Here is a 25138-nt window from a genome sequence, read left to right as displayed (position 1 = left end):
AATATCTTGTACTTCTTCCTCCTGTCCCCCTACCTTCTTACTCTGACTTCTCATCTTTCCAGTCCAAAGAAGGGTCTCGGCCTGAATGTTGGTTGTTTACTCCTTCCCACAGATGCTGCCTGGCCTGCTGAGTTCCTCCAGCATTTTGTGTGTGTAGTCTTTGCCACCCTGGTCTTCTGGCTGGTCCCATCTATCATCTAGAGCATTAGCCCCCTCATCATGTACCTGTTGAAACTCCTCGTAAATGTTACAGCTAAAGCTGCATCTACCACATTAGGTTCTCTTAATGACTGAGCACACAAATAAATGACACAATAGAAACCAACATTTGTTTGACCAGTGCAGGACATTATTTACTCGAATATGGGGTGCTAGATCTACACTTTGAGATTTGTTTGCTTACAGGCAAACAAATTTGATTTGGGAATGCTTGAGGCTAATAATTAACTTTTTTTTTGGCAAAAAGAAAATGGATAAATATGAAGAGCGAACATGCAGAGCAGCTCTTAACAAAACAGACGGAGGCCTGGGAGACAGAGATAGGAATTTAGAAGCACTAAACTAGAAGCATATAAAGTGCTTATCAAAGCTGAAACAGGCACAGCATGATCAGTTGCATGTTTTTAATTTAAAGAGGAGTTTCAACCGTTTATCTTTGTTTCAAATAGAAAATATCTCAGCAAAAATTTGATATAGAAAGGTGATTTTTAAATTTTAAAAAGGCAAGAAAAATAGCCTATGAAATGGATTAGAGATCCACTAATATTTTTAACATTCTGCGATGGGTGAAACAATGCCGTAACAATAGAAAACAAAATCAGCAACGACAAAACATTAAAAAAGGTAATTGTGACTCTGGTTGTTGAGACACCCACATCAATTGTATCAAAGTGATGAACGGAGAAGTTCGTTTTGTAGACTTCATTAGATTTGATGGTGGTGGGGCGTCTGAAAGATGTTTGTGATTCGTAGACTGTTTAGGGTTTTATCAGCTTCATCTTCCATGTTTGTAATTGCTTCCTGCTTTGTTTGCATATCTGGAAAATGTACCAGAATTAATCTGCACATAATGATTGAACAGTACAGTATTCGCTGCTGTTTGCAATGGCCAGTTTATGGTGGCTAGAGTTTAAACTAAGAAATATATTATAAGTTAGTAGTATGATAATATGCTGTTCAGATCATACAGCAGTCCATGCTTCTGATTCTGGTTCATAGGTATGCTGATTGAAGTGGACATTTACTGCATACATGGATTAGGCATCATGAGAAGAAACTGCGTATTGGATTGATACTTTCCCTGTTTACCATCAAGCAAGTGCAGTCTTTCAAAGCTGAAAAATCCCAACTTTCCCCTGCGTTCCCTTACAATTTAATGGTCCATTATGTGCCTTTTTCGCACTGATTTCTGAATGTTATCCTCGGAGGAACTGATAATCATGCACTTTCCCCATTCTGAGAAAGGATGCGGGCACTGTTAAAGTATTGGGAATGAACAATTTGACCACTGTTTCACCAAGGGAAAGTGTTACACCTGCATTTTTGGATGGGCTGAAAGGCTTGGGTAGGCTTTTACTGAATGAATTGGAAAATATTTAGATTGGGGATCCCGGTATTTTTGATGTTCAATAGTTCCATTTAATATCAGTGAATGTATGCAGTATACATCCTGAAATTTTTTCTTCGCAGACATCCAGAAAAACTGGTGCCCCAAAGAATGATTGACAGTTAAAACTTCAGAACTCCACTGCCCCCTCCCACGCACAAGCAGCAGTAACGACCATACCACACCCCCACTCACTTCCCCAAAAAATAGCGTCAGTACCCTCCACCCACCAAGCAAGCAATAGCAAAGCCCCCAAGAAAGACCATGATCTGCAATACAACAAAAACTAATCGTTCACCCGGCAATTTGACTTGCCACGGGCTCTCTCTCCTTAATAAAAGAAAAAAGAGGTGACCCTTTTCTCAGCAAGAGGGAAGACACAACAAACAACTTGCTGATTTATGTTGTTGAAACTCCGTCGTGCCGCTTTTTTTCTGAGTGCTCTGCCCAGAGAGTCGCTAACAATCTCTCGCACACCAGTGAGGGAGAGAGCACAATTCGCCGAGCACAGAGCCTCCGACAGCTGATCCACTGTTCCCGATATTCCGTTCTCTCCTGCGACGCTTCAATTGGCGGCAGCGGCTTAAAATCAGCTCATCCACGGGGCCACAAAGCCTCGGAACCCTGAAGGTGCACTCATCTTCTCGGCTGTGTCCTTGGGATATCGAAAGGTGGCCATCCGGGAGCCCCCTTGAGCGGGTCCCACCACCGAAACGAACCGAAGTCCGAGTGTAAGTCCAGGTCAGGGCCTTCAACAGAACCCCATCCACCCTGAACAGGAAAGGGAAAAGAGAGACATCATGTGTAATCATGTGTCTGGCCTGTTTACTAATTGGCTTGTGTATTTTTTTTAGTTGGATAACACATTTCCTAATATTTCTATTGTTTTGCTCAAGAAAGGAAACTTAGTGAACCATCCAACTTGCACAGTATACTGTGACAATGCATTAAAATTTCATTAGAACTGTCAATTTGACTGGATTAATATCAACAGCTGTTGCATAAGAATTTGATACTGGAGACCTAATGACAGACACAGCGATGTGCAAGAAGCACTTTATGTTAATATTACAAACCCTCTGTTCATAAAGATTCCAGTGTGAGTTGGGTTTGACATGAGAAATAATGACTGTAAGACTGTCTCCTAAAATGCCAATTCTGCTTTAAAATAAAAATGGTTGACAAATACAGCATAAACAGAAGAAAATCTGTTAAGAAGGGGGAGATTGAGTAAATTCTAAAGCAAGGAGAACAGATGTTAGAATTAAATTACAAAGAGAAATGTGAATGAAAATAAATGGTCACTAACTGTCAATAGGTGCCATTTAAAATACCTTATGTATTTAAATTTTTTGTTTGATCCACTTGGATGGCCTCCGCATTATTACTGGATTACCCTTGTTACATCCACCTAAATTTACCCAATATAAAACCTGCATTACGTCTACTGAGACAGCTCCCACCAATTTTTACATTGCCTTACCTTTTTTTAATCTCTGTGCACACTGATGTCACTCCTTCACTTCAGAATCAGAATCAGAATCAGAATCAGGTTTATTATCACCGGCTTGTGACGTGAAATTTGTTAACTTAGCAGAAGCAGTTCAATGCAATACATAATCTAGCAGAGAGAGAAAAAATAATAATAAATAAACAAGTAAATCAATTGTGTATATTGAATAGATAAAAAAACATAAAAATAGAAATACTGTGTATTTTAAAAAAAAGTGAGGTAGTGTCGAAAGATTCAATGTCCATTTAGGAATTGGATGGCAGAGGGGAAGAAGCTGTTCCTGAATCGCTGAGTGTGTGCCTTCAGGCTTCTGTACCTCCTACTTGATGGTAACAGTGAGAAAAGGGCATGCCCTGGGTGCTGGAGGTCCTTAATAATGGATGGTTTCTTTCTGAGACACTGCTCCCTGAAGATGTCCTGGGTACTTTGTAGGCTAGTACCCAAGATGGAGCTGACTAGATTTACAACACTCTGCGGCTTCTTTCGGTCCTGTGCAGTAGCCCCTCCATCCCAGACAGTGATACAGCCTGTCAGAATGCTCTCCACGGTACAACTATAGAAGTTTTTGAGTGTATTTGTTGACATGCCAAATCTCTTCAAACTCCTAATAAAGTATAGCCATTGTCTTGCCTTCTTTATAACTACATCGATATGTTGGGACCAGGTTAGGTCCTCAGAGATTTTGTCACCCAGGAACTTGAAGCTGCTCATTCTCTCCACTTCTGCTCTCTATGAGGATTAGTATGTGTTCCTTCGTCTTACCCTTCCTGAAGTCTACAATCAGCTCTTTTGTCTTACTGACATTGAGTGCTAGGTTGTTGTTGTGACACCACTCCACTAGTTGGCATCTCTCTCGCTCCTGTATGCACTTTCATAAGAGTGTAGTCCAACTATTCACTATTTCATTGCTTGTACACCTTTCAATGAGAGGGATGAGCTTGTTGCAATGATATCAGCTTCTCAACATCAGGCTGAATGTTACTCAGAACGAGTCTCAGATCCCCACCTTCAATAATTTGCAGTCTGTTTCATTGCTTTGAAAGACGTTGAGCGACTGCACTGAAACTGCGCTCTACTAAATACGATGTTAGAAAGGCAGTGAAGAATATCTTGACCTTTTTTCACAATACAGGGTAGTGTTCAGAGATTCCTTTCTACAACCAGAAGCCTTTATGTGATTCTTTGAACCTCTTGCTTCAAATCAAAGTAATTTTCTAGCAAAGGTACATGAAGTAAGGCATCAATAGCTTGGTTGGACTGTGGGTTAGAGAAATGTGGTCAAGACCATTCAAAAGGACAGATTCTGAAATTGGCCCCATTGATGGCCATACCCTAAATGACAGGAATTGCATCACTGCGTATTAGACTATGGGAACCATACCAGCTAATACTGCATATTAGACTCTGGTCCATCACTACGTGTTAGACTATGGGAATCATACCAGCTAACACTGCGTATTAGACTATGGTCCATCACTGCGTATTAGACTATGAGAATCATACCAGCTAACAGTGCGTATTAGACTCTGGGAATCATACCAGCTAACACTGCGTATTAGACTATGGTCCATCACTGTGTATTAGACTATGCGAATCATGCCAGCTAACACTGTACTACAGCAGTGAGGAGCAATAATGTTCGCACTGGGCCAGGATATTACACAATTCCATCAGTCCAGATTTCTCATGATATGCAGGATAGAAAAGTGTCACATTGCTTTTCGACAACTATAATGCACTTTGAACAAAGTTTAAGAGAACGGTGGGTTAGTAAGAGATGAGGTGATTACCTTAAGACATAGGAGCAGCATTAGGCTATTTGGTCCATCGATTCTACTCTGCCATTCAATTATAGCTGATCCTTTTTTTCTTCTCCTCCTCAACCCCAGTTCCTGGCCTTCGCCCCGTAACCTTTGATGCCATGTCCAATCAAGAACCTATCAATCTCTGCCTTAAATACACCCAATGTCCTGGCCTGCACAGCTGCATGTGGCAACAAATTCCACAAATTCACCACCCTTTGGCTAAAGAAATTTCTCTGCATCTCTGTTTTGAAAGGGCACCCCTCTAACCTGAGGCTGTGCCCTCTTGTCCTAGACTCACCCACCATGGGAAGCATCCTTTCCACATCTGCTCTGTCCAGGCCTTTCAACATTTGAAAGGTTTCAATGAGATCCCCCCTCATCCTTTTGAGTACAGACCCTGAGCCATCAAACATTCCTCATATGATAACCCTTTCATTCCTGGAATCATCCTTGTTAACCGCCACTGGACCCTCTCCAATGCCAGCATATCTTTTCTAAGATGGGCCCAAAACTGTTCACAATAGTCAAGGTGAGGCCTCACCAGTGCCTTATAAAGCCTCAGCATCATATCCTTGCTCTTGTATTCTAAACCGCTTGAAATGAATGCTAACATAGCATTTGCCTTCCTCACCACCAACTCAACCTGCAAGTTAACCTTTAGGGCGTTCTGCACAAGGACACCCAAGTCCCTTTGCATCTCAAATTTTTGGATTTTCTCCCTGTTTAGAAAATAGTCTGCACATTTATTTCTATTAGCAAAGTGCATGACTATGCATTTTCTAACGTTGTATTTCATTTGCCACTCTCTTGCCCATTCTCCTAATCTAAGCCCTTCTGCATCCTACCTGTTTCCTCAACACTATCTGCCCTTCACCAATCTTTGTATCATCTGCAAACTTGGCAACAAAGCCATCCATTCCATCAGCTATATCATTTATATCAGCGGTCCCCAACCACCGGGCCGCGAGGAAACGATATGATTTGGCGATATGAGTCAGCTGCACCTTTCCTCATTCCCTGTCACGCCCTCTGTTGAGCTTGAACGCACGCGAGGTCATTACCCGCGCGTCATCCATGTCAGCGCGGGAAGGAAATCAACTCCTCGAGCTTGCAAATGACGACGGGCTGAAAAGTATGTTTGATATAACAGCTCTGCCGGCATTCCGGATCAAAGTCAAGGCTAAATATCCTGAGATAGCCACGAAAGCACTGAAAATGTTGCTTTCGTTTCCAATATTTTTCTGCGAAGCGGAGTTTTCTGCAATGAATGCAAGGAAAACAAAATTGCGGAATAGACTGGAAATAAGGAACCTCCTTCAGTATCGCTGTCTCCCATCACCCCTCGATAGGGCCATCTTGTTGCGGGAAAACAAGCCCAGGGCTCCCACTGATTCAGCGATATTGGTGTGTTGCAATGATTTTATATGTTCATATGAGGAAAATATGCGCTGTGTTTAATAACCAAATGTTACTTAAAATGTTATGATGCTATTGACTTGCTTATATAACAATTACAGCATGGAAACAGGCGATCTCTAGCCTTCTAGTTCGTGCCGAATGCTTACTCTCACCTAGTCCCACTGACCTGCACTCAGCACATAACCCTCCATTCCTTTCCTGTCCTTATACCTATCCTATTTTTCTTTAAATGATAATATCGAACCTGCCTCTACCACTTCTACTGGAAGTTCGTTCAATACTTACTTCAAGCTCCCCTGTGCTCCCCTGATAATTGACATCACTATATTCATGCGAGGAAAATACGCGATGTGTGTTTAATATTAAATTCGTTAGATAACCCCTTTTAGAAACGAAATTGAGTGTATTAGCCACTTACCACCTATATTCCGGTCGTGATTAACACCACCCCCCCCCCCCGAACAGAATCGCCAAAAACGATTTGCAGAAAGAAATTGGCAGCTACACGCATGCGCAGGTGACGCATGCGCACTGGTGCCCACGCAAGGCTTCATGGTCATTGTAGTCTTTCTTGGGGTAAGTTCAATGTATTTGACTGCTACTCTTGTCGGTTGTCAACCCTGCCCCCCCCCCCCCCCCCGGTCGGCCGGTCCGCAAGAATATTGTCAATATTAAACCGGTCGGCAGTGCAAAAAAGGTTGGGGACCCCTGTGCTACTGAGTGGCCCCGCACTACTCTCTTCATTTTTGTCGCCCCCCCCTTAGAAACTCCCACTGCCCTGGGGGGGGGGCGTATTGCCTACTTTGGGAACCATTGATTTACAGTTACTTAATTTGTTAGGACTCTTGTCCTTGGCAAATTCAGAATCTGGTTTAATATCACTGGCGTATGTTGTGAAATTTGTTAACTTAGCGGTAGAGGAACAGTGAAATACATGGTAATATAGAGCAAAAAAGTAAATCAATTACAGGAAGTATATATGTACATATTAAATAGTTAGATTAAAAATAATTGAAAATAAATAATATAAAAATTGAGGTAGTGTTCATGGGTTCAATGTCCATTTAGAAATCGGTGGCAGAGGGGAAGAAGCTGTTCCTGAATCGCTGAGCGTGTGCCTTCTGGCTTCTGTACCTCCTCCCTGATGGCAACAGTGAGAAGAGGGCATGTCCTGGGTGATGCGAGCCCTTAATAATGGACACTGCCTTTCTGAGGCACCTTGAAGATGTCTTGGATGCTATGGAGGCCAGTACTCAAGATGGAGCTGACTAAAATTTTCGAGTGTTTTAAGTGACAAACCAAATCTCCTCAAGCCCCTAATGAAATATGGCTGCTGCCTTGCCTTCTTTATAGCTGCATCAATATGTTGGGACCAGGTTCGGTCCCCAGAGATCTTGACACCCAGGAACCTGAAATTGCTCACTCTCTCCACCTCTGATCCCTCTATGATGATTCGTTCATGTTCTCATTCAGCATAGCCTGTCCTCTGCTTCCCCCTTCTTTGCTAGTTACGATTTCAAAAAAGCTCTATTAGATCAGTCATACATGACTGACTGCTTTCCATAAACCCACAGTGACTCCCTCTTTTCCCCATCACAGCGTGAGGTGAACACCATTCTTTGAGCCAAGCACTCAACTCTTGGACCTTTATCAGCTTTGCCATTTTATGTATGGCTTCGTTAGTAACCCAGAGTTGATTAATTTTACAGTTCTGTTTTTTAATTTCAACTCTGACTGCTTACACTACTTCAGCTGAACTCTCTGATCCTATTTCTGTTGATTGCTCCCATGTGAACCACAGAAACTGGATCTCTTCCCTCCCACATCAAGTGCCTTTCCAGCCCTGTGGGTTTTATTCTTCAGGACTCTCTCCAGTCTATGGAGAGAATAGCAATCAGTCCCCTAACTTTATTCAGAACTACATTGCTTTCTGCTTCCCGTGAACGTGTATTAAACATAAAGGTATCCTGAAAGTATACTAATACAGATTCTATCATGATTGGTTTAAGAATTGAAAATGCAGAAATAATGAATTTCCTGATACTTATAATGTTTGCAGTGGGGGGCCAGCAGACTTTGGAATATCTAGTGAAATATATGTTGAAAACTGCGGATAAATAGAAAGATTTGAAAGTTGCGTTCAAGTACGCTATCCCTGAAAATGCAATTTCAGGCAAATGGAATCACAAAAAGCTGATAGTTTGTTTTATATAAACAAAGGCATAAAATACAGGAGTATTGAAGTCACAATGATTTACAGAGCTTCATAAAGGCAATGTTGCAGCACTGTGTGCAGTTGTGTATGTTATATAAAAGACATTTTGTCTCCATTTGTTGCAGAGTTTTGAGACATTGGGACTAATTCTACTAGAGCAGAGAAGGCTGGGGTGAAATTGAATAAAGTTCTTTTCATTATCATAAATACAGTGAAAGCACCAGACTTCCCTCATTTTTGAAACTCAATGATAAGGGATCACCAATTTAATCTCTTGGACACTAATAGAGAGGCCAAGCTGCTTCTGTATGTTTGCCCCATGCAGGTTGCTCTGCTGCCTGCTGCACCCTTTTGATCTCTCTGCTCTTTTTTCTTTAATTACTTATTACCTAAAATGCTGTAATAATTTTCAATAGTTCTTTCTTGTAATGCACCACAATCTATAATCCTTTTCATAAATAAAAGCTGCTAATTATTTGTATCGCTAATACCAATCCTAAATTTAGTCAATCATTACAATATTTTACTAACCTTTGGAAATAGCATTCATGCGAATAATCCTTGCAAGCCTGTGAAAATTTAAACTTTTTATTGATTAAATTTTAATATTCTGACTTGGCCGCTTGTCTCTTCCCAAGAACCATCTTCATGAACCTGCGTTGCTTTTTTTCTTGGTTATAATGCTTTTTGAAAGGGGATGACAAAATTGTGCCATCTATGATGATTGGACCACAGATTCATAGGAAGAAACTGGAAGCATAAAATTGGCCAATCAGATTTCTTTGTATAAGTTATTCAATCAACCTTGCCATCTGATTAGAGTGGGAATCTATGACAATAACTAAAAAATGGAAACCCATAACTCCAGTTCAGGATGGCAGGGAGAATTGCATAAATTTACAGTATGTGGCTTGGCTTGAAGTACATAATGTAAAGTTTGTGTGAGATCTTATATTAAATGCATGATTATAATGAAACGCCAGGAGACATGGAGAACTGCTAAAACAAATGTTTCCTGTTCATTCAACTTCCTCCACTTGACCCTCGCATGTGCCATTATATATAAAACACATATGCTACAGTGCTTTCCTGCTTTTGAAGAGAGGGTCACATATTCAGAGTATAAAATACGTATGATATTTGGAGAATAATATATGCATTTGGTTTGCCGAGTCTCTTAGATCTTCTAGGTGGTGACAAATCAGCATACAGGAGGGAGACTGAAATTCTGTCTGAGTGGAGCCACAACAACAACCTCTCACTCAATGTCAGCAAGGCCAAGGAGCTGATTATTGACTTCAGGAAGTAGAAACCAGAGGTTCATGAGCCAGTCTTTATCAGAGGTGGAGAGGGTCAGCATCTTTAAATTTCTCGATTTTATCATTTCAGAGGATCTGTTCTGAGCCCAGCACATAAATGAAATTACAAAGAAAGCACGGCAGCACCTCTACTTCCTTAGAAGTTTGCGAAGATTCCACATGACATCTAAATTTCTGTCAAACTTCTGTAGATGTTTGTCGTGGAGAGTATAGTGACTGATTGCATCATAACCTGGTATGGAAACACCAATGGCCTTAAATGGTAAATCCTACAGAATGTAGTGGATAGTCCCCAGTCCATCAGAAGTAAAGTCTGCCTCACCATTAAACTCATCTACATGGACTGCTTTTGCAAGAAAGTAGCCTCCATCATTAAGGACTCCTGCCATCCAGGTCATGATTTTTTCTCACCGCTATCATCAGGAGGAAGGTACAGGAGCCGCAGGACCCACACCACCAGGTTCGTGAACAATTATTACCTCTCAACCATCAGGCTTCTGAACCAGAGTGGATAACTTCACTTACCCCAACACTGAACAAATTCCACAACCTATAGACTCACTTTCAAGGAGTTTACAACTCACGTTTTCTCAATATTTGTTATTTATTTATTATTTTGTTTTTCTTTATGTCTTTTGCACATTGGTTGTGTGTCTGTCTTTGTAGTTTTTCATTGATTCTATTGGGTTTCTGTGAATGCACACATGAAAATGAATCTCAGGGTAACAAAGTGACATATACTGTATGTACTTTGATAATAAATTAACTCTGAACTTTGAACTTTAAAATCTGGTTAGACCACACTTAGAGGAAAGTTTAGTGGAGATTTCAGAGAGTGGTAAATGCCTGGAATGCACTGCTGGAGTTGTTTTAATTGTCTAATATTGCTGACTTTCCTTTTGACATACAAGTTGATCATATACATATGGAAGATGTAGTTTGGTGTCAGATTTGAAAATAAATCCTGAGAGGTAGGTAATAGTACAGATGTAATTGATTGCAAAGTTTAATGTCATCATGCACACACCATATATTCAAACAATCAGAAGTATTACAATTACTCTGGCTTGCTCTAGACTTCCAGTTCATTATAGTTTATTTAACTCTTCTTCCACCTAGTTCGCCAATGGATATGCATCGGACTGATGCTAACAGTAAGTTGTTTTTTTTCCTGATGATGTGAATATGGGCAATAGAGTCTAAAAGCTGTGTAGATATCCAGGAACTTCTCTACAAGCTCCAACTAAATATGAGTTGAAAGCATTGGTGCAAACATATCTTTCCAGTCCTATTTGTTGACTGCTGAGATGTGCAAAAAAAAAATTAAATCAAGCTTAAAGTGTTCAGCACTTCCCCTAAGTACGTTTTCAAGATTATTGTACTCTACTTACCCATTATTGAGCAATATGCTGCTGTGTTGATGCTCATCTCAGTGCATTTACACTATATTTTACTTGTTTTCTCTTGAAAGCTGAGCCACTCTTAAAGTTATCCTGCTTTTCATTAACGCTGATGGCACATAACATTCCATGCATGATCAATGCTCTATTATGCTCAATGGTTCCTGTACTGTGCAGACTTCCTCTCACGGAGCTTTCTACAATGAAAAGCTATCTTCTGTGAGGAAATCACATCAATGGATTTCAGAATGAGGAGATGTTGCCCAGATCTCACCCAGATGTGTCATATGCTTCTTTAAAACTAACCTTCACTGGTGCTCGTTGATTGTAAACTACCATAATTGGACCTTGCAGTCAATGAAATTCTTGAGCATTAGTTAAAGCTATTTCCACTTTGGACACAAGGTCAGATGTGAGATCTATGTGTTTATTTACTTCAATTGAAATCACCGAGAGATCTGGTGAACTGCTAAAACGTTTGTACCTTGTGTATACCACTCTCCACAAAATGGTTGTGCCTATGTGAAAAAAAGTTGTGTATAGGTGACTTATTTATAATACATTGCATGTACCACAAGCAAACTCCTGTTATCAACCTAAAGTATAACTCACTGGCCAAATTAATACGCATTGTCTTGTACTGTAAGAAATCAGGTTATGACTAATTTATGAACAAAGTCACCGGAGAGAAGTACTGGTAGATACGAAGCAGTCTTTTTATTGGACAAAGTGAGACACAGCAGGCTTCATATAGAGACTCTTTTGAAGGGAGAAGGTCTGCTTGACCCAACACTACACGACATTTTAAAGAACAATTCAGGGTAATTCCATATTTGCAATGCTTCCTTTGAACGACACACCACCACACACCTCCTTCTTCGCACCCACACTTCAGACGCCCAAATGACAAATTTAAAGCAGCATTGTTTGGTCTTCCAACTAACTGTGGTTCACGGTTCTTAGAAACCCATTGTCCAGAGCTGTATTTTAGAAACACATTGTTCAGAGCTGTATTTTAGAAACACATTGTTCAGAGCTGCATTTTAGAAACCCATTGTACAGAGCTGTATTTTAGAAACACATTGTTCAGAGCTGTAATTTAGAAACACATTGTCCAGAGCTGTATTTTAGAAACCCATTGTCCAGAGCTGTATTTCAGAAAAACATTGTTCAGAGCTGTATTTTAGAAACCCATTGTCCAGAGCTGTAATTTAGAAACACATTGTTCAGAGCTGTAATTTAGAAACACATTGTTCAGAGCTGTATTTTAGAAACCCATTGTCCAGAGCTGTAATTTAGAAACACATTGTTCAGAGCTGTAATTTAGAAACACATTGTCCAGAGCTGTATTTTAGAAACACATTGTTCAGAGCTGTATTTTAGAAACCCATTGTCCAGAGCTGTAATTTAGAAACACATTGTTCAGAGCTGTATTTTAGAAACCCATTGTCCAGAGCTGTAATTTAGAAACACATTGTTCAGAGCTGTAATTTAGAAACACATTGTTCAGAGCTGTATTTTAGAAACACATTGTTCAGAGCTGTATTTTAGAAACCCATTGTCCAGAGCTGTAATTTAGAAACACATTGTTCAGAGCTGTAATTTAGAAACACATTGTTCAGAGCTGTATTTTAGAAACCTATTGTCCAGAGCTGTATTTTAGACTTAATCCGCAGTTCACTTTTGGATCTGGATTAAGCCAGTTGCTGAAGTTATTTGCTAACCCCCAAAAAAAGCACTCTAGCAACTAAATCCTGGCAGTTCTTAATTTTAAAGAAAATAGAGTCACCTGGTTGTATTTTGAATCAAAGGCAATGGGACCGCATTGCAAATGGCCCATTTAGCTCAATATTCCTGATGCTGAATACCATCCATTATTATTAATCATTTGGTCTATTCATAGTAAAGTAGGTCAATTTCAGTGCATTAACGATTTGATCCTAGCCCTACAAAGTTGTAACCATCTCTCTTGACAGGATCCAGAGAATTTGTCTAATTTTTATCCCCTGTGCTTTCTTTTCAGTGATTTTACTTACTTGGTTACTTAGCGGTTTAAACCCTTGGTTCCTCTTTTGCAGTGTTAATTGCAGCTTCTAGAGGGATGACAGATCAAATATTTGATGTCTCTGTTGTTTCTTTATTTCCCTTTATTAATTGTGCTGTCTTTGTGCCTACAGAATCAAGGTTTGTTTCCCTTACCCTTTCTTACTTCTTGCACTGTTTTTAAGGGTTTACAACTTTAATTGCTCAACTTACTCTCATTGTTGCTTCCCAGTACCATTCCAATCCTCAAGTTTGCTATCCTTTTTGGCAACATCATAAACTTTTTTAAAATCTAAAATGATCTTTATTCTCTTTTATTATTTGCAAAGAAATAACTTTTCCCATGGAATCCTAATTTCTCAGGGAAATGTACAATTGTTAAGGATCATGAAATATGATTATGTTTATCTGGATAATATTTTAATCTCATTTACTAACCTCTAGTAGCCAGTTCACTTCTTACATCTGTTATTGGATTCAGTTAAGGTTACAATGTCAGTTTGAAATTAACCAAAGCCCACCTCTCCTCCAGGGGGGCCACAGCCTGGTTGTGGTTTGGAGGCTTGCATGCCTCAGTGACCCAGAGAACAATGCTGGCTGGACTCAGCGCTCTATGCTTTGGCTCTGGGTAGGGTCACCCATGCCGAACAGGTCAAAAGGCAGACACCAGACTACGAGCGGTCCACTAGGTTCAGCTCGGGACCAACAACCCTGACTGGTAAAACAAAATTGTTATGGAAACAGCAATGAAGAATCCTACATCTGAGTGCGATGGTATTCCTGAGTCTCCGTCTGGGACCTGCATGACTGACAGTAGTGACAACTGAGAGGAAGCTACTGGCAAGATGATGGAAGCCTTGAACACCGCTGGAAATGGAAGACCTTCATTGTTGCCCTAAGTGCCAGCTGCACAATGGGCAGTAAATAAAATAGAGGCCACCTTTTCAGTAGAGGAGTGCTTACTGAGAGATTATTACATTATCATGTTTTATTACACAGAGGTGTGAACAGCCAAGGTTTGTTGTATAAAAAAGCAGGACAGCAGAGTAGTCATCTCTAGATTGCTGCCTGAGCTGGTAGAAAGTTGAATGTATGGGCGGAAGATTGATGTGAAAGAAATGGGTTTAATTTATGCTGCACTGCTTCAGAGAAAGAAAGTGGGGATCAGTGTGGACTTGTAGAAGGGAGATTATGTATGGAAGAACTAATTGAAGTTCAAAGTTCAAAGTAAATTTATCATCCAAGCACAAGTATGTCACCATATACCACCATGAGATTCATTTTCTTGCAGGCATTCACAATAGAACAAGCAATCCATGAAGAACTACACACAAGGACTGACAAAAAAGCAATGAGCAAAAGAAGACAAACTGAGCAAATACAATAATAATAATAAATAAATAAGTGAATAAATAGTACTGAGAACATCAATTGTCGAGTGAGTCCATAGGTTGTGGAATTGGTTCAGTGTTAAGAAGAGCGAAGCTATCCACATTGGTTCAGGAGCCTGATACTTGATTCTGAACTTACTTTGAACTTTGGTGGTTGAAGGGTAGTAACGGTTCCTGAATCTGGTGGTGTGGGACCTAAAGCTCCTATATTCTTTTCTGATGGCAGCGACGAGAAGAGAGCATGGCATGGATGGTGGAGGTCTTTGATGAATAATGCTGCTTTTTTGTGGCAGCACGCCTTGTAGATGTGCTCAGTGATGACGAGGGCTTTTCCTGTGATGGACTGGGCTGCACCCACCACTTCACCGCTTGAATATAGGCCAGGTTCTAGTGGCCTGAACTGACCACAAATGATACTCAGCCCCCTCCAGCCAATGTCTCCACTTGTCCAGGGGGAATTTGACCGAGAACAGCGCTCTATTCCCTGCCACAATTTCACTTAGCAGGAGTAAGCTGCTGGGAGAAGAAATCACAGGGATAAAGTTTATGGTCAGATGGGGGTGGGGTGTAGTGGTGGTCATCATGAAAGAACAGCCCCAACCCCAGTGTCTGAGGCGTCTACTTCAACAATAAATGGCAGCCCTGGGTCAGGGAGAACAAGGATAGGAGCTGTTGTGAAGTGACGCTTCAATTCTTGAAAAGCCACCGTGTCTCCTAGTGTGCAGCAAAATAGGCCGGAGTTTCCCTTAGTCAGAGCAGAAGGGGTGCTGCAATGGGACTGAAGTTGTGGATGAATCTCCAGTAAAAATCTGTGCTCCCCAGAACCCACTGGAGCTGCTTGATGGCCAATCCCTGACTGCCTGAGGGATCCATCTACCTAGGGGCCACCTGCAGGTTCCCCTTAGAGACAGTAAACCTGAGGAGGGAGACTGTGGAGACATGGAACTCACTCTTCTCCAGCTCGATGAATTGATGCTTCAGGAGTAAACATTGAAGGACCCATCGAACATTCAATTCAATTCAAGTTTAATTGTCATTTAACCACATATAAATACTCATGAACACAGCCAAACGAGAGAGCGTTACTATGGGGTCAAGGTGCAAAGACACATTACCAACAGTCACACACAGTAAGCACACACACGATCACAATCACATAACAAGAGACCTAAGGCCCAACTTCCCTCCAACACACCACCCCCCCCCCCACGACCCCATGGCTTGATGCATACAAGTCAAAAAACCCATATAGAATGTCAGTAAAAAGACGACAACACAGACTATGTATATATATATAGTCCAGACCCCTCCTCCCAGCCCACCGATATCATCTGTCAGCTGGGCCCCAACACCCACTAGGAGACACCATGGCATTGAGGCCCAGTCCTCGCCCCAACACTCGACTCCCGCTAGGCAAATCCATGGATTCCAGGCTCAGGCCTTGCCCCGACGCCCGACTCCCGCTAGGCGAACCCATGGATTCCAGGCCCAGTCCTCGCATAGACAAGCACATATAGATTAGTAAAAACACACCAGACAAATATATCTAAATATAGTCCAGACCACTAAGTTCATTTCAAACCTTCAGTTGCCACAGCTGTGCTACGCTGCCCCCGGAAGTATGCGATGGCTTGGACGCCTCTCCTCCAGCAGCTGAAAAGCAAGCAACTCTGCAGCTTGAGGCCCATGTTGGATATATTCATGGTAGGTCTTGGAGGAGAGTATGTCAACCAGATACACAAAGGTAAAGTCATGTAGCATCTCTCAAGGAACGTTGTCGATATGGGCCTGGAAAACTGCAGGGGCGTTGACTAATCTGAAAGGTATCACCAGATATTTGTAGTGGCCACTGGGCGTGTTAAGAGTGGTCTTCCATTCATCACCCTCACAAACGTGTACCAGGTTGTATGCACTTCAGAGGTCCAGTTTAGTCAAGATGGTTGCCCCTTGCAGCAGCTTGAAAGTGTGGTCTTCAGAGGCAAGGGCCACTGGTTCTTCACTGTGATGTTATTGAGGCCTCGATAATCTATAGTTGAAGTCCACCGTCTTTTTTTTTTGCCATGAATAAGCCCCCACCAGCAGGGGATGGGGAAGGGTAGATGAAACCGACACAAGGGCATCACAGATGTGCTCCTCCATGGCTACCCTTTCTGGAGCTGACAGGGTGCAGGGTCTTCCTCAGGGCAGATGGGTTCCAGGGAGCAATTCAATTGCACAGTTATTGGTTCAGTCAGGCAGGAGTGTTGTGGAGAGGAACAGGACAGCTCAAGAGAGATAGGAGAGATGGAAAGTGGCTATATGGGCTTCAATGTTCCAACTGCTCTCTACTGCCAAGGTGCTGAACTCGATTGGATCTTCTGGCAATATGACAGCTTCTACGGGGTAAACCAAAGATGTTACTGTTTTTTCTAAATGTATGCTTTACAACCGCAAGACCCTGCTAGACTTTGAGAACTTAAAATGCTGCATGCCAATCCCGTCATCGAGTTGTTCGTTGGTGGAGAAAAGAGCTTTACTTGGTGCGGATTGTGCAGCTGCCTACATCAGAGAGGTGTCTGTTGCCCGAAGGTGGTGTGGAGTCTAATAGCGACTGATTGTCTCTGTCACTCTTCTTGTGATCTGAAGACCCTGTTGGATACTGGTGGTGTGGAATGTTGTAATTCCAACTCATTGGTTTATTGGTGGGGGAGCTGCATGACTTGGTTTGTAGTGATGACTAGACCTTAAGCGGCGGTATTGCTTGTTTGCAGCCGCCCAGGAGGAGGCGTCAGATTCGGCATTCCACTGGATTGCCACGGGTGGTTTGGCGTGGCATCCATGCTGGAGTCAACGCTGTCCCCCGCTATTCACTTGGCAGAACGCAAGTGTATTGTTTTCGACTACAGACTGCTGCAACATTCATGGACTCGGACCTGGGCTATGTTTTTAGTGTGACTGTATTTTACTGCAGTCTTATGTGTGCTTTATATGTCTTGTGCTATGTATGTATTTTGGCCCCAGAATAATGCTGTTTCATTTGGCTGTATGCATAGTTATTTAATAATGGTTGAATGACAATTAAGTTTGAACTTGAACTCGATTGCAAAGTCAGTCTCGCTACAGGTGCTCTGACAAAGTTGGAGGAGTCAGTTGGCCTCCTCTCATCCACTGACTGGGTGGTCAAAGACCTTCTTTATCTCCCTTGTGAGGAGGGATGCATCTGCAGAACCTGGAGAGTTTTCTCTCAGACTGCCATAACCCAAATGAGACCTTTGCCAGAGGAGAGAGACAATATGGATTACTTTGCAGTGGTCAGAGGGGAGCTTGGTGGGCTACAGCTTGAAAGTGAGAGAATACTAGATAGGAAACCCTCTATATGTCCCTGGGTTGCCACCAAATTGCTTGGGTGCTGGCACATTCAGAGCGCCACCATCGGAACCGTGGGGGACTAGAACAGGACAAGCAGGTGTTACGTCTATGTTGGCTGGAAACTCGGGAGTTGGGACAGCAGCAGGGGTTTGCTGGTTCAGTGGGATGATCTTGGTGAGCATCTGCAGAGCAGTTGAGATCTGATGGCACATATACCCACGTGTAATCACCATGACGTCCTGGCTGGCCAGCACTGATCGGAGATGCTCATACTCTGCTGGGTCCGTCAATGGCTCAGTCTTGCTGTAACAAGGGGTGGTTGCCAGGCTGTGTTTGAACTAGGGTTGTTATAGTGAAGTTCTGTATCTTTAACCAGTAGGTTATCAGGAGAGACTTGAACCAAAGTGCACCGGAGACCAAAGATGAGTGTGGAATTGAACAAAGGATCTTTACTTTGTAGATTGCTTAGTAAAGAACATTGGCTAGGACTCACAATCACTACTCACAGGGTAGGTAGATTCAAGACTGAGCAAAGATGAACAGAACAGAGGGAACTTAAATATTCAAACAAAACATGGCACAGATGAGAATAATTAACAAATAATCAAGGGAGCAGAAGACAGGTCAGAGACTGGTGCCTCCATGTGGTCAGACCGAGGCATGAAAGTCAGCAAACAGATAGAGCATTGAAGTTGTATTTAGCCTCACAGTCATAAGTCAACAAAGGAAAGATGAATTAGTGGATGTGGGTTAGTATCAGGGTGAGTGCCAATATCCCCATTGTTAACTGGTTTAACAGGATGATTCAGACAGTCATAGGACCACCTAGTGACTCAATCTTAAAAGAGTTGAAAACAGTCAAGTATGACAGATGAGTGTGGTGCTCCTTGTTACTACATTGTGTGTTACAGTGGGTTAGTATTGCTGATAATGGAATTCTCCAATTTGAATGTAGTGATCATAGTAGACTGTTCTTATGTCACAATGTGTTGGTTAATGTCCTAAATTAGGTTACTGACTTGAATCTGCAAGGCCAGAGGGAGTGGGAAAATGGGAACTATTTTAACCTATACACAAGAATACAGGGTTAAAATCATGCTGCATAATATGTGAATAGTTTTCCAGATGTAGTTTTATCAGTTTCCAGATTTTCTGCCAAAGGTTTTCTGCAATAATCTTGAAAGCAAACAAAAATATGTTTCTTTGCAGTACAGTGTTGTTTTAAAGTGTAATATTGCTCCAAAGTATTGAACTGTGGAAGTATAGGTGGCAATTTTCAGATTCACCCACAATGCCTATGGTTCCATTTGTACTGAAGGAGCTGTGGCTAAATACTCTTTCAACCGTGAATCACCTGATTTTTAGGAAGACATAGGACACCGCAGAAAGATTACTTGCTGTTTGATTAGATAACTAATTGTGGCATGTTTATTTTCTTGTGTAACCTCGGTTTCAAGCTGATATTGGTTTTAGTTTGTCAACCTCATCAGGCTCTGGTATTAAGAGACACAATAGTATCCCATGAGAACCAGTTGGAGGTTTTTAACCATAAATATTTATATAAGGCAAACAACATTGGACTGCTCTCAGGTTTGTGTGCACGAATGTGAAGGTTTAGCGGACAGAGCATTGACCATATATAATACATCAAAGCAAGGATCAGGCTGTGATACAACAATGTATTGATATGGAACAGGTACAATAAATCTATTAATCTACACTACCGAGTTGGGTGCATTGCAGATATAAAATTATTTTATCTGGGTGGTTCAATCACATTGAATATTTGAATTTGAATTAGATAACTTGACCTGAATTTTGGTGCTTGTCAGATCTAAGAGAAATGTTATAGATAGGTAGATACTTTATTGATCCCGAAGGAAATTACAGCATCACAGCAGCATTACAGGTGCACAAATACATAAATATTAGAGGAGAAGTAAGAAAGAATAAAAAAATAAGTTACCTTAAAAATAAGATGTACAAGATTTACAAGTGGAAGATTACAAGATTTCCAAGTTCACACTGATAAGTTGGTAGTGCAAGGATTACTGTAATATTATACAGTGTTGGGTGCACATTCACACCAGTGGTTATAACAGTGGTTCTCAAACTTTTCTACTTGTGGCCCACTCGTGACTTACGTTTACCTCTGTAGCCCCCACCCTCCATAGTCTGCTTTAGGTACTAAAGTTTTTTTTTCATCAACTGCACTAATTATTCCAATATACAGTCAATATTTATGTTTTTACAAGTTATAGGTATTATTATATGTTAAATACGGTGTTACAGGTATACATGAATAGGATTCCTTATTTATAATATATATAATATTCTTACAACCAGTAATGAAAAAGTGCTTGATTTTATTACTTTGGGCACTCTGAGATCCTTGTGACTAGTGGAAACTAACAAGTTTTTGAATATCTGGTTGCAAATTGGTTAAAGATAATTAAAGATAACCATCTTGATGATGTGAAAAGAGTTTACGAGCTTTTGACAGCAGATGAAGAGCTTGGCTAAAACCACATTCAATTAGATAAGATATGGAAAATCCAATTTAAAAACAACTTTGCTTTCTCCCAGAGCTGTGGAAATCTATTTTGAATATCAGTAGTTATCCAGAACATTTGCTTGCTGCGGTTGAATTTTGCCTAACATAAAAACCTAACATATGTCATCAGAAGGGCTTCACCATCACACAATGTGCTTTCATCAATTTGGAAACTTCTTAACTTTCAGTTGTTAGACTAATTGTTTTTCCACATCATCTGACATTCTATCAATATGCCTTGATATTGATGAGTTACTCAAGGGGGTGGTTTGAATAGTTTCATAAGTGCTGTGATTCCTAACAGTCGAAATTACAACAGAAACTGCAGGCAGAATCAATGATTCACCTAGAGTATGTGGTTTGCCAGCTATTGCATTTCAGTTTGAAATCTCAGAGGATGCAAGTCAACCTTTGTCTACCTTAGCTGCTTTCTCACTAAATATTTGCTTTACTGTCAGCCTTGATGGAAAATGATCACATGGTTTTTTTTGAAGCAATCCAATGTCATGTCTTTCTTGTCCTTAAGGTGCTATCTCCAAGTGCTTCCTCTGCTTATGTGGGCGCATGCTTTCATTTGAAACCGTGGTCATACAAATTATTCACAGTAGCGTCCTTTTGGCCAGTGGCGGTGAAATAAAATCATGGGCAAGATGCTGAATAGAATATTGCCAACATCTTTTCTTTGCCCCAGTAGTCACGGGTAATCTGATATAAAAAATACAGAAAAATTTAAAGATTCAAAGTACATTTATTATCAAAGAATGTATGAATCATACAACCTTGAGATTTGTTTGCTTACAGGCAGCCACAAAGCAAGAATTCAATTAAAAAAATAAAGACCAACCCTCAATATGCACAAAGAAAGAGGAAATTTTCACTTCATATATAAATATATATATGTGTGTGTGTGTGTGTGTGTATAATTATAATAAGTATAATTGCACATGAGAATGTATTAGTATTGAATATACATGTAAAAATAAATCTAGTTTTTTAGATAACGCACACAAAATGCTTGAGGAACTCAGCAGGACAAGCAGCATCTGTGGGAAAAAAGTACAGTCGACGTTTCAGGCCAAGACCCTTCATCAGGACTGAAGGAAAAAAAGATGAGGAGCCAAACTTAGAAGGTTGGGGGAAGGGGAGGAAGAAACACAAGATGATAGGTGAAACCAGGAAGGGGTAGGGAGAGAGGGGTGAAGTAAAGAGCTGGGAAGTTGATTGGTGAAAAAGATACAAGGCTGGAGAAGGGGGGAGTCTGATAGGAGAGGACAGAAGGCCATAGAAGAAAGAAAAGGGGGGAGGAGCACCAGAGGGAGGCAATAGACAGATAAGGAGATAAGGTGAGAGGGAAAAGGGAATGGGAATGGTGAAGGGGGATGAAGGGCATTACCGGAAGTTTGAGAAATCGATGTTCATGCCGTCAGGTTACCCAGACGGAATATAAGGTGTTGCTCCTCCAACCTGAGTGTGGCTTCATCGCAACAGTAGAGGAGCCATGGATTGAGATGTCGGAATGGGAATGAGAAGTGGAGTTAAAATGGGTGTGCACTGGGAGATCCCGCTTTATCTGGCAGAGATGCTTGGTGAAGCGGTCTCCCAATCTATGTCGGGTCTCACAGATATATAGGAGGGTAAGCCAGGACCTCCAGATACAGTAGATGAGCCCAACAGACTCACAGGTGAAGTGTTTCCTCACCTGGAAGGATTCATAAACAGTGAGTACTGGGTGATAATAATTGTAAAGGAAAAACTGAAATGACTGGCAATATTGCAAAGATTGACACATTTGATTACACAAGAGAGAACTGGATATTGTATATGAAGCGAATTGAGCAGTATTTCTAAAGCAAATGGAATAGCTGAGGAGAAGCGAGTGCCAATTTTGCTGCATGCATTGGATTTAAAGGCATACAGTTTGCATTGATGTTTGAGCGCTCTAACTAAACCAGCCAAATTGAGTTTTGCTGATGCCATTAAAGTAATGCAAGAACTTTTAGAACTAAAACCATTGTAGATTGCAGAACACTTTAGGTTTCTTAAGTGGGATCAAAAGTCAACTGTCTCTCCAGTCATCACCATACTGTTCGTGGTTGTCAACCAGTCTGTTCCTGATTGCTGCTGGTCGCTCCAGCTAAGTGATTTGCAGAATAAATCAGATCATAAGGGAATGATTGAGACAAGAATGCTCCAGTGAACTAAATGCACCTTCCTAAGATCAAAATGCAGAAACTAGAAGGAGAAAAAGGAAGAAGAAAGGTGTCCGGATCTGTCAGAACCACTTCCTGCAGTCTCAGAGTTATCTCCTACAAACATCACGGAGGAGGCCCCAGAACCTGAGATTATTTCACAACCACAAGTCTCCCTTGCCAAGCAGAGTGACATCCCTTGTCAGGAAAGATATTATTTCTCAAGAGTTAAAAAGCCTCCACAGCGATTAAATCTTTAGACCTGAATGGGACAATTTAAAATTTACTATGCTGTAGATGTCTGTTCATTAGTTGTATAATATATAGTATACTGTGTATATAGTTGAGATGCATTCTGTATCGAGTTGGAGTTTATAGCTAAGCAGGGAAGTTTGTTCTGTATTTAATATATCAGTAATATTTGAGTAATATTGTATTTGATTAAGTATTCTTTGTTGTTTACACAGTGCATTGTGGGGGGTTGTATGTAAAAGTAATAAGTCATTTAATGTAAAAAAAAATGAAGTTAGACTTGCATTTCTGACTCTCTTCTTTTTCTTTTTAATTAGCTTTATGATTTGGAGTTACAAAGCATAACTTTAAAGGGTGTCGGCCCAAAACGTTGATTGTACTCTTTTCCATGGCCTGCTGAGTTCCTCCAGCATTTTGTGTGTGTTGCTTGGATTTCCAGCATCTGCAGATTTTCTCTTGTTTATCAATAACTCTTTGTCAGGATTCTACATTCCCTTTTGGAGGACGTAGAACAAAGTAGGTTACTTACCTGTGCCAGACGGAGCAGATCTTTATCTCTGCGCCTTGCAGGAGTAGGCACACCGACACGAGTTCACCAGAAATGGTATTAACTTCCAGCACATCACAGTTAACAATCTGAATCAAAAGGAAAATAAATGCCTTTTCACCTTCCCAGTCAACTCCAAGAAGATGGGAAAAAAATCCCACCCTGCCATGATCGATGGGGAACACGAAATAGACAAAGGTCAGTGGAGAAGGAAAATGCTGCAGGGAGAAAAGCAGAATTAATTTTTCAGGTCTATGACCTTGCATCAAACGTAGCAGTTTAGTGGAGGCTCCATAAATATGAAGTCTTTGTCCTGAAGCATCTACTCCGCTTTTCTCTCCACTAATGCTGCCTCATCTGGTGATGATTTCCAGCATTTTCTGTTTTCTTTTATGATCTCCAGTATCTGTAGCATTTTGCTTTCAAAAATTACTGCGTTGGAATGGTTTGAGTACACCATGTGTAGCATTCCTTTAACCGTGAGCCTGTGTCGTCCCACTGAGTGAATGATTTTAAAACTGTGTTATTGCAGGATATGTGACAGTACAATCTGCATACTGTATATTCCCTGGCAGGGGATTAAGCCTGGCTACTGAGAGATTCCGATTTTTGAAGTGGATGTCTGAACTTCCGTCTTCTATTCCATTTACTTATGTGTCTTATGTTGTGAGTAGCATTTATAATTATTGCTGTCGATTGACACTAAAACACTATTTAAATTCCAGCAGATGTCCTGGTTCAGTAGCTGCCTGGTGTAGAATTCAGAAAGATTTGAGCACATATACGGAAGATAATAAGAGCTCAGCAGGATGCCTGTTCTTAATTGTATAAGTAACACTTGTCACTTCTGGCTTTATCAGGTATGTCAGACTGAGTGCGGTGGAATACTTCTTTATTAATTTGACAATAACCCAAGTGCTTCTCTGAATTACTTCGACATTCAAATAAAATAAGAAATAAACATCTTAATTTACAGGAGAAATGTAATTGGAATCAGAAATAGAATCAGGTCCAATATCACTGGCATATGTTGTGAAATTTGTTGTTTTGCAGCAGCAGTATATCACAGTGCTTAATAATTTTTTAAGAATTATAAATTCCAATAAGTATTTAATATATGTATTTAAATTAGGTAAGTAGTGCAAAGAGAGGGGAAAAATAGTGAGATAGTGTGCATGGTTCAATGTCCATATTGATGGTGGAGGGAAGTAGCTGTTGTTGAAACATTGGGTGTGTGTCTTCAGACTCCTCTACCTCCTCCTTGATGGTGGCAATGAAAAGAGGGCAGACCCTGGATGATGGGGTCCTTAATGATGCTTGCTGCCATTTTGTGGCATCACCTTTCGAAGGTGTCCTCTGCTGGGGAGGCTATTGCCCATGATGGAGCTGGCTGAGTTTCCAACTTTCTGATCCCGTGTCATGGCCGCTCCATAGCAGAGGGTGATGCAGCCAGTCAGAGTGCTCTCCATTATGATTGAGGAGCCACAGACTGAAATGTACAGAAAGCTGAAAAGCTTTACCCTAAGCACGTTCATCT

The 25138-nt window shown here is 41.0% G+C and overlaps 1 long non-coding RNA gene across 1 annotated transcript; it reads right to left on the bottom strand.

Moving 5' to 3' along the window:
* Positions 1-349: 349 nt before the first annotated feature.
* On the bottom strand, positions 350-3135 carry LOC134352350 (uncharacterized). Its single transcript, XR_010019383.1, has 3 exons — positions 3090-3135; positions 1905-2377; positions 350-1037 (listed from the first exon to the last, which is right to left on the bottom strand). It is a non-coding gene; the product is annotated as an uncharacterized LOC134352350 (long non-coding RNA).
* Positions 3136-25138: the final 22003 nt, after the last annotated feature.

This window comes from Mobula hypostoma, chromosome 9 (assembly GCF_963921235.1).
Source record: "Mobula hypostoma chromosome 9, sMobHyp1.1, whole genome shotgun sequence".
Classification (NCBI taxonomy): domain Eukaryota; kingdom Metazoa; phylum Chordata; class Chondrichthyes; order Myliobatiformes; family Myliobatidae; genus Mobula; species Mobula hypostoma.
Note: the sequence above shows the minus strand (reverse complement) of the source record. Positions and strands in the feature narration are given on the sequence as shown.